The sequence below is a fragment of the Rhinopithecus bieti genome, unplaced genomic scaffold (assembly GCF_001698545.2).
Source record: "Rhinopithecus bieti isolate Rb0 unplaced genomic scaffold, ASM169854v2 scaffold_12732, whole genome shotgun sequence".
NCBI classification, from domain to species: domain Eukaryota; kingdom Metazoa; phylum Chordata; class Mammalia; order Primates; family Cercopithecidae; genus Rhinopithecus; species Rhinopithecus bieti.
In genome coordinates, this window is record NW_016807308.1 from 435,826 (window position 1) to 446,719 (window position 10,894).

Below are 10,894 nucleotides of genomic sequence, written 5' to 3' on the forward strand. Positions count from 1 at the left end.
TTTTTTTTTTTTGAGACGCTTTGTCACCCAGATTGGAGTCCAGTGGCGCAATCTCAGTTCACTGCAACCTCTGCCTCCAGGGTTCAAGCAATTCTCTGCCTCAGTCTCCTGAGTAGCTGAGATTACAAGTGCCTGCCACCACGCCCGGCTAATTTTTTGTATTTTTAGTAGAGACGGGGTTTCACCGTGTTGGCCAGGCTGGTTTTGAACTCCTGACCTCATGATCCACTTGCCTCAGCCTCTCAAAATGCTGGCATTACAGGCGTGAGCCACTGTGCCCGGCCTGACAAAGGTTTTTAAAGGAAAAAGTGAGGAAGATTACATAATTGTTTTGAAATAATTATCCTTGGCTACAAAGATCAATAATAAGGGTGTCACCAGTCTGAGGTTAGATAGGCAGCTGCTGGACAGATGTCCTGGGAAAAGGTTTTTTTTGTGTGTAAGGTTACAATGGCCTTTGTGCGAAGTTGTGGTTTTTGTAGCGTCTTTTTTGTCATCGGCAGGCATACAAGTGTGAGAGACGTTTCTTTGTGGCCTTCCCGGGCTCATTAGTCAAGGTTTTCTTAACATTAGTGACTCTATTTTGATTCTGATAGCTTTCACAGGTATGTTTTTACCTATTTTAATGTTTACCTTTATACATTTGTGCTATTCTGTATTTCTATTTGCAACCCACTGCTCTATAAAATGAAGAAATAAGCACACTTCGATTTCCCCTGCATACACCTCTCCTCTTCTTTCTTCCTTTTGTCTTCTATTAACTGTGACAGTACTTGTATATTATAAAGCTTTTATTATTTTCTTCCTAGACTACAGAAAGTGTAATTAAGTTTTCCATGCTTTTTCTATAATTAACTACAAACGGAAAAGCAGTAAATTGCATTTACAATATTGAGTAAGTACATATTACACGCTGAAGAAACAAATGGTATGATTGGACTCATAAAGACAGAAATGTTCATGTGAATAAATCTACCCCTTTAGAACGAGAATGTTCTGACTATTCTCTTTTCTTTCACTCCAAAAAATGGCTCATCATTGACTTTCCAATTGCTTTTCTTTTTTCTTGTTTCCAGGGGAAATACACGCCGTCATTTTCCTATCAAGAACAGGATTTTAATCATACAATTTGAAAAATAGAATCTTTCTCTTTTGATGACATTTTTCATGTAATGTTCTGATTTCCTGTTTTAATTTCATAGACATGCTGTTGTCCTGAAATGGCCTGACCCCCAGGTGGGTGCCACTGTTTCTAGGATCTGACACTTTCCTCTTTCTTGACTTCCTTTTCATTTTATTGTAGTATATCCTCAAGCATTTTTTTTTTTTCAAAAAGGCTACATGGGATACAAATTTTCTGAGTGCCTGACCAACAGAGTGGCACTATTATGTAGCAGTTAAGAGTGCAGAGTCTGCAGCCAAACTTCCTGTATTCAAAACCCAACTCTGCCTTCTACAAGTGGCATGATCTTTGGCAGGTTTCTCAACTTCTCTATACTTCTGGTTTTTTATTTGTAAAACCAGCGATAATAATAGTACCAAACTAGTTGGGCTGTTCTGAGTATAAAATAAATAAGTTAATAATTGCAATGAGCGTGGAGATAAAACTGGCTCATAGTAAGAGTTCATTAAATATTAGTCATTACTATAAACCTGAAAATGCCATGATTTTCTCTCACCTTTAACTAATAGTTAATCTGAGTATAATATTCTAGATTTGAAATCATTTTCTCTTAAGTTTTGTGGAAACTCATGTGTTGCTCTTCAGATGCTTAATTCTATTTCCTTTGTAGGTAGTCTGCTTTTAAATTTTTTAACCATTCCGAGATATTTCAGCATTTTCTCTTTTTTACTTTATTTGATTTTTAGGAGACAGGGTCTTGCTCTGTCACCCAGGCTGGAGTGCAGTGGTGTGATCATAGCTCACTACAGCCGCGATCTCTTGGACTCAAGTGATCCTCCCACCTCAGCCTCCTGAATAGCTGGGACTACAGGAACGCACCACCATGCCCAGTTAAGTTTTAATTTTGTTTTAGTAGGTATGAGGTCTTACTATGTTGCCCAGGCTAGTCTCAAGCTCCTGAGCTCAAGCAGTCCTCCTGCCTTGGGCTCACAAAGTGATGGGATTACAGGCGTAAGGCACCATACTCAACCAGCATTTTCTCTTTATACTCAGAGTTCTAAAATTTTACCAGGATATGTCTAGGTGTAGTGTTTTCTTTTTATACTCATTAATGCTCAGAGAACTCTTTCATTTTGAAGATTCTAGCTTTTCTCCCAGGGACATTTTATTCTATTAATATATGTACAGTCTCCATTATACTATGTGTGCTTTCTTTTATAGTAACATCTAACATTTTCACAACTTTGTTTTCTTTCTTTATTCTTTTTTTTTTTTAAAAAAGAGATGGGATGTCAGCATATTGCACAGGCTGAGGCCACGGGATGACTTGAGGATAGGAGTTCTCAAGTGATCCTCCTGCCTCAGCCTCCCAAGTGACTGGGATTACAGGTGCAAGTAATTTCGTCTGGTTACAACTTTATTTTCAAGATCACGAATTTGAGCTCTAACCTTGTTTATTGTGTTCTTTTTGTTTGTTTTGAGACAGAGTCTCACTCTGTCACCCAGGCTGGAGCTAGAGTGCAGGGGTGTGATCACAGCTCAGGGCAGCCTCAAACTCCTGAACTCAAGCAATCCTCCCACCTTAACCTCCTGAGTAGCTGGGACTATAGATGCTTGCCACCATACTGGCTCATTCTGTTAATTCTGTAAGTTAGCTGTTCTATTTTTTTTCTTTTAACAATCATATTTTGAGTCCTCTTTCTTCTTTTATTTTTCTTTTTTTTAAGACAGGGTCTCGCTGCGTCACCCAGGTTGGAGTGCAGTGGCACAATCATGGCTACTGCAGCCTAAACCTCCTGGGCTCAAGCGATCCTTCCACCTTAACCTGCTGAGTAGCTGGGACTACAAGTAAGCATTACCACACCTGGCTAATTTTCAAATTTTTTTGTAGAGATAGGGATCTTGCTATGTTGCCCAGGCTGGTCTCAAACTCCTGGACTCAAACAATACTCTTGCCTTGGCCTTCCAAAGTGCTGAGATTACAGATGTGACTGACCGTGCCCCTTATTTTCTTACTGATCTTTTAATAGCAGCCTATTTGTGTTCAGATCTTGCGATATCTTCCTAAATCTCCTTGAGAATACTATCTTTAATTTACAAAGGATTTTTTCTATTCCTTGCATCATCTCTTTCTTCTGAATTAATTGTTGTTTGTTGCTTATTGATATTGATCTTTTTCTTTTTGTTATTAGTTTTCCTCAAACATTTGGTTGCCTGTTTATATTTAAGAACAAAGGACCATGTTAATTGGTATAGGCAGGCAGCCTGAGCTTGCTTTACAGTTGTATAGATCTGATTACCCAACAACCTTCTTCCTGACAAGCAGAGTTCTTTGGGCAAGAGGGTAGTTCCAGATGCAGGCATCTCTTATAGTTCATAGACAGGGAGGCAATTGCCAGTCAGTAAGGAGGGCTTGACTTTTGAGGTTGAGCTGATTCTACCTCAGTCAATCCGTGTTCTAGAGCCTCTAGATTCAGCACACACGCTACGTTCTCTTGATTTTTGTTTTGGCAGTTCACTTTAGGCTCTTTTCTACTTTTTCTCCAGTCCCAACAGCCACACCCAGTAGAAATGAAAATGCTCAACCGGCTGCTTTCTGTTCATATGAGAGGAGGTTGAGGAGCTTAGTGGTTCCTCAAAATTTTTGCCGTTCAGCCCAAACATCTTGATCTTTGTAGCTGCTGACTGTGAACTTGGATCTCTCTAGAAAGTTACCTGAAAGAATGTCTCCTACTTCCTCTGTAGCTTTATTCTATAAGCATTTGGAATCATGATTTCTTCTCTTTGTTTTCTCTACCGTTTGAGCCCATTTGCATTCCAACTTGTTGAAAAACATAATTTCTAACCTGCTGAAGGCATGCTTTATTCCATGGATTTATTCCATTTCACATTATTCCTGAAACTGACTCAGGTCATGAGAGAGTTGGAAAATGTATGCTCATTCACTATCTTGAGCCAGAACTTTCACACTAATGTTAAAAAATTAATCTTTAAAATCTGTTTAATCTTTTGAATAGATAATACATTCACATCAATCAAAATCACAAGGTATAAAAAGGTACTGAATGGAATAGAAAATGATTGCTCCACACTGGTAGTAAGCGTATATGCACAGGCTCCATGGCAACAGTGCAGACAAGAGTATCAGCTTCAGGGCAACCTGTGCTCCTCCTTCTGGACAGCGCTCAGTTCTACACCGTCTCAATAACTGCAGCTTCACAACAGCATGAACCACGTGAATTAATATAATACACATGCATTAGAGAATACAGACCATTTCTCTGACTACTCATAAGAACAACTTATCTGGTTGATTAATTCACTAACTGTAAGTAATTTGTGCAGACCAGTTGGTTTGCAAGTTTGAGATGTGTGTATGTGTGTGTGTCTGTGTGTATAAAGATAAATGTGTATATAATGTTATAAATGCATAGCTCTAAATTATGTACTTATATATAAATATGACACTATATATTATATGTCATAATATATAGACAATTATTCTGACATGGACTACAAATTATTTTTATTTTACCTTTTTTTTTTTTGAGATGGAGTCTCGCTCTGTCGCCAGGCTGGAGTGCAGTGGCGTGATCTTGGCTCACTACAACCTCCGCCTCCCGGGTTCAAGTGATTCTCCTGCTTCAGCCTCCTGAGTAGCTGGGATTACAGGTGCATGCCACCATGCCCAGCTAATTTTTGTATTTTTAGTAGAGACGGCGTTTCACCATGTTGGCCAGGATGGTCTCAATCTCCTGATCTCGTGATCCACCTGCCTCGGCCTCCTGAAGTGCTGGGATTATAGGTGTGAGCCACTGCACCTGGCCTGTTTTACTTTTTTAATCTGCATTTTGTGTATCTTCTCATGCAGCTGTTTTTGATTTCATTATGCTTAAATTTACCTTTTTTAAAAATAATCTAGATTTTGTGTCATAAAGACCATTCCTACTCTGGAATTTTTTAAAATTATCCTGTTTTTTTTCTATTCCTTTTACAGTTCTACTCTTCTACATGAAAAGTTTTACCATATTGGGTTTGGCTTCGTGTTAAGTGTGTGAGGTTTTAATCCAACTGTATTTTTTCCAGATGGCCACCCATCTGTCCCAACAATTTATGCACTTAGTTTTGATTTTGGCATCTGGACCGTTTTACCCAACAATGGTCAACCTTTTAACATTCCAAATATGAGTCTGAGCAAAATGGCAGAACCTCTTTCAAATAGAATGTCTTTGAAGTCAGAAGCAAGGCCAGCAGAGGAAGACAGCCGTGAGACTCTAAGCCAGCAAATGCCAGCACTGGAAGCCACTGGCACAACTGATGAATCCTCTTGGACCCAGTGGGCTCCTTCGCGTGACATTACACTGGAGTGAGCTCCTTTACAGTAGGCTCCCCTGGGACATGGCCTGCTGTTGTTCTAAAGAGGAGATCTCTTATGCATTGGATTTTCTATTTGTTTTGAATATCATAGGCCTAATAGAGACCTAGATGCCATGATATTCATTTTTCCATTTTCCCCGTGTATTTGCAGCAGTTATCTTTGTCTGTCATAGAAAAGGTAAGAGTAGATTGGAAGTCTTTTTCTTGTCAACCTCAGGAGAGCATGAACAAGCCTCCCATACAGGGAATGCTCGGTCAGGAGTTTCTTAGGTTGTGACTTCTTTTACTGGCAAGATGACTGTGATTTGCCCTCACACTTCTACATTCTCTGTTGAAAGGTACAGTGTCTGACTGGACCTATGGCACTCTTTTATGTTGTTTCAATTTTTATTTATTCTACATAGTGTACAATGTGTTGAGTTGCTTCTGGGGACCTCAATACCACAACTGGAGGTATGGTCAATGGAATCTTCCTACTCTGGAGTTGTTGAGGGATGGGAGAGCACTTTCTGGAAACTTTTGAACAAAAGGACAGATACATTTTTCTACACAGAATATTTCTCCCCATATCTATCCAGGAAATGAATATGTTGGAGTTGAAAGGGAGAACATGGGATCAATTTGGGGACATTTATTCATGTTTTTTTAGAAACTAGCATCATAGATTAGGTTCGTTTTTGTTCCTGTATCTTAATTACCATGACTCTTTTAGATTGCATGAAAAGCAATTATTTCCACCTCATTGTTTTCACCTCAGAGTCTATCTGTACTCATAATTAGACCTAGGATATTAGCAGATGAAGAGTAGCGTGAAACAAAGAATTGAAAACTGTGGGTGACATTTTACTTTCTGAAAACTTTTAAAATCTTAGAAAATCCTTCTCATGTGCTTTGAGGGAGAAATTTCTTCTGTCATCTTCTATTATTGGGTGACAAATGATTTAAAACTGGTTTAAACTGCACAGTAGTCCTGCAAATGTGGCATTCTTTCTCGTGCCTGGTTTGGCAAGAATGCTCAGCCAGCAAGTAAAAACTCTGGCCAGTGTGGTAAGGTAACATAGGAAGGAAAATTAGAAGAGGCCAACTACACATTTATCATACAATAAATTTCTCACTATGTGGAAAAATAGTTTTCAGGTATAATAAATACAGAAGGACCTGAATTTAGGTTAACTGTTCAGTAATTCAGGTATATTCAAGGGCACAGTAATACAAGGTATGAATTTGGTAAATAAAATCGTGAAAGTATAGATTTCATTCATCCTCTGAGTGCTTCACTTTTCTCCCCTCCCCGCCCCTGTCCTCTCCCCTCCCCTCCCCTTTCCTCTCCTCTTCTCTGCTCTCCTCTTTCCTTTTTTTCTCAACTCACTGCAACCTCCACCTCTCAGGTTCAAGTGATTCTCCTGCCTCAGCATCCCAAGTAGCACTAATTTTTGTATTTTTAGTAGAGACGTGGTTTCACCATGTTGGCCAGGCTGGTCTCAAACTCCTGACCTCCAGTGATCCACCCGCCTTGGCCTCCCAAAGTGCTGAGATTACAGGCATGAGCCACAGCGCCCTACCTGAGTGCTTTAATTTTAAGTTTACAAACCAAGGTTAATGTCCCTAAAGTTGTAGATCCCATGCCAAGTTTTAACTGGAATGTTAATATTACAAAACTAAATAATATAATTGCTTTTAAAAAACAGGCTCGCTGGGCATGGTTGTGTGTGCCAGTAGTCCCAGTTACTTGAGATTCTGAGGTAGGAGGATTGCTTGAGCCCAGGAGTTCAAGACCAGCTTCAGCAGCATAGCAAAATCCCTCTCTAAATAAATAAACACATCAATAAAATAAAACAAAATGTAAAAATAAGCTCAATGTAAATAAAAGTACCCGAAGATTTCCTACTTTCTGAATCACTGAGAGTATTTTACCCATACTATTTGTTTGCTTTTACTAAAATTATGAATATGTTTTCTTCGATTAGTTGATGTTAGACTATGACCTTTCTGCAGTTAGAAGAGAGAAACTTTCTTCTCCTCTTCCTCTAAAATTATTGACCTATTGGTTTCTAGACATTACATCCAAAATACACATTAACTTCCTTGCTAAGTTCTAAGTCTGAGCCTCTCCGATGAAAATTGTACTTGGAAGTATAGGTCAGCTTCAGACTTGGCTATCTCACTACAGACTAGAACTAGATTTTCAATATTTTGTGAGAAGAAAATGTTAGGATTCCTTATGATTATTTTGACTTATTGACCTTTTATTTACACCCCATGCCATTGCTGTGGAATAAGCTATGGGATAAGATATAATAATTATTAAACTAAGAGTTTAATAAAGGCTTCAGTGTGGCTGTGTGCAGTGGCTCACACCTGTAATCCCAGCTCTTTCTGGGACAGAGACGGGGGATTGCTTGAGCTTAGGAGGTTGAGACCAGCCTAGGCAACATAGTGAGACCTTGTCTTGACAAAAACATTTTTAAAAATTAGCCCAGCTACTTGGGAGGCTGAGGCAGGAGGATTGCTTGAGCCCAGAACTGTGCTTGCACCACTGCACTCCAACCTGCATGACAGAGCAAGAGAGCAAGATCCTGTTTCAAAAAAATAAATAAATAAAATAAAAGACATCAGTGTATTGATGTTTATATATACCTTGCAAATTGATAGGAATTTGCCAAACTCCATTTGAGGCCAAATTTATGTGCAACCTTTGAAAGAGTATAGAACCTAGAGCTTGTATTTTGTATCCTAGTCTCACTGAGGCTGTTCATTTCCTTTCCTCCTGATTGCTTTACTTGATTAAATTTCTGTTATATTTTGAAACTCATCTTCAATAAGCTTGCAAGATGATGTATAAATATGTTTTAATACTTCTTTGTTCTAAAACAACTAAAGTCTTGTTTTGGAATGATCCTCAGAGAGTTAAAATTTGATATCAATGAATACCTATGCTCTCATTTCATAATACTATATTAAGGAATTACAGTGACACTGTGCTCTGTCCAAAACACAGTTGTCTGTGGCTGAATGTTATAAAATGATGTGATCAGCATTTTACAATCCAGAAGTTGCACGTAATGCAAGCTTGAAAATCAGTTGTGTAAAATTTTCAGTAAGACTGATTTTATCTAGAAAAATAGCTTTCTTTTTTTAGATATTAGATATGTAATTTCTTACTTAAGGAGTTATAGAATAGGGGTTATAAATAGAGCTGATTTTATTTCTAGACTGGTATCCAGTTAAGACACATCTAAAGAATATTATTCTCCTTTCACTAAAGTTGGCATACATTGTAAAAAGAACTATGGCACTTCTCGTTAATCCAGTTTTAGTACTCATGTAATGTAGTTACATAATTTTTTATACAAACTCCTTTTTTTTGGGAATGAGAGTATATGGGAAGCTTATTTATTTATCTGTTTAATGAATAAGTATTTACTGTTGATCTACTATGTCATTCAGTACTGAGCTCTAGGAACTCAAGAATAAATTGAGGTACGTTTCCTTTTCTGGAGGAATTTATTGGAGGATTTATAGTCAAATATGCAAATAAGTTACAATGTGATATGATCATTTCTATGTGAATATACAGATAACTTTCAGTGGAAGAAAAGTAAGAGTCCTGCAGCCTGTCTAGGAATAGCATGTTAGCTGAGGTGGGAAGTATGAGAAGAGTTTTCCAAATGCAAAAGCAGCACAGGGAACGGCATGTGGAAAGGAAGGATGTGTGAGAGCTTGGGGTATTCTGGAAAAAAAGGAGACTTATTACAGACAAAAACTGGGTTGGATGATGTCGCTTAGATGTACAGTCACACTAGGCTTCTCAATACTTGTGCCTAAATTACATTTACCTCCTAAACTGCAGTACCCTTCCTTAAAGGAGCAGAGACTGCCCCTGAAAAATTTTACCCTACAGATGAGCAGAGAATGGGATATGCTTTGCAGATTGGCTGGCTCTGAAGAGTTAAGTCAGTTATATGCAGTATATTCCCCAAAATTTGCCAGGAAAATCACTTATGCTTCCACAGGAAGATGTGAGTTGGAGGTGATGGGCAAGTTGAAAGAGAACATGTGTGAAACTGTGGCAGGAATCTCCTAACGGAAACATGAGGCCAAGGGAAAGGATGTAGATGATGGTGGACATTGAAAAGTTTTAATTGGGGTATGGTTTCCATTTTCATTATACTAAGAAAGAACATTCAGTGTGAAGTGTGAAGGAGGAGTTGGAGGGAGTAACACTGGAGGCAGAGATCTCTGAGGAGGCTGTGGTATCCTCTTAGAGAGAGATGTCTTGGACCAAGGGTTGTAGAGATATATCCAGGTAAAATTGGTAGGACCTAGAGTTTGGTTGGATAAGGAAAATAAGGAGGAAGAAAATGCTAGAATGGCTTCCAGACTTATGGCTTAGGAAACTGTCATTCATTGAAATAGGTCATATAAAGCAAAAATAAAAGGGCAAATTCAATCTGGGACACATGGCATTGAAAATGCTTGGAGGGAATCAAAGTATAGATATTTATTGGAGGTTGGATAAATGGATCTAGAGGTCAGGAAAGAGATGTGAGCTAGTGATAGAGATTTGGGGTGATGAGCAGTATGACTGTAGTTCAAGCCAAGGGCATAAATTAAGTAGGTTGGGAAGAGTTTAACAAGAAGGCCTCCTCAGCTCCATTGGTCAGAATGAGTTGGGATCAATATTGGGTACAGTCTTGATCTCTCTCCCCTTTTTATACTACATAGCACTGTGTTTTCTGTCTCTACTGGAATAATATTGGGTAAATTTAAACTTTAATTCAATCTCAGTTTAATAAAGATAATCTTTTTTTTTTTTTCATTCAAATCAGAATATTACCAGAGTGTAATTTAGAGGCAGTTTGAACTGTAGGTAATCATTTGGACAGGATTAATCCTGACAAAATTTTTTAGCTATAGTAAATTCAATTCATTAAGGCCCAGAATACATATTTATTTAGAAAGGGAATAGGAAGCATTGATAACACTTACCAAGTCATCGTTCGAAGCTTAGTCTGTTGTCTAAGACCATAATTCTAAAGCATGCATTCTCAGTAGAGGCTACAGAGTCTCCTCTCCCGACCACTGGAAAGCAAATATGGGTTTTAGGGGTCAAAACCCAAGATGTTACCATGGTAGTCCCCCATACCTCAACCTCACCTGACAAAGTTGGATTCCTTAGTATCTAATCTTCTGTTATAGAGAAATTAAATTAAATTAAATTAGTCTCCCTAGGGACTAATAATGAAAAATTTTTAAAAAGGGCCAAGAAACACTAACTCTAGAGATGTTAATAAAATAATTTGTAGAAGAAATTGATCTTATGTATTTTCCCTATGGGTTCTAGTGTCTGGGATGAACTGGCTTGTCTTTTTTTTTTTTTTTTTTTTTTTTTTT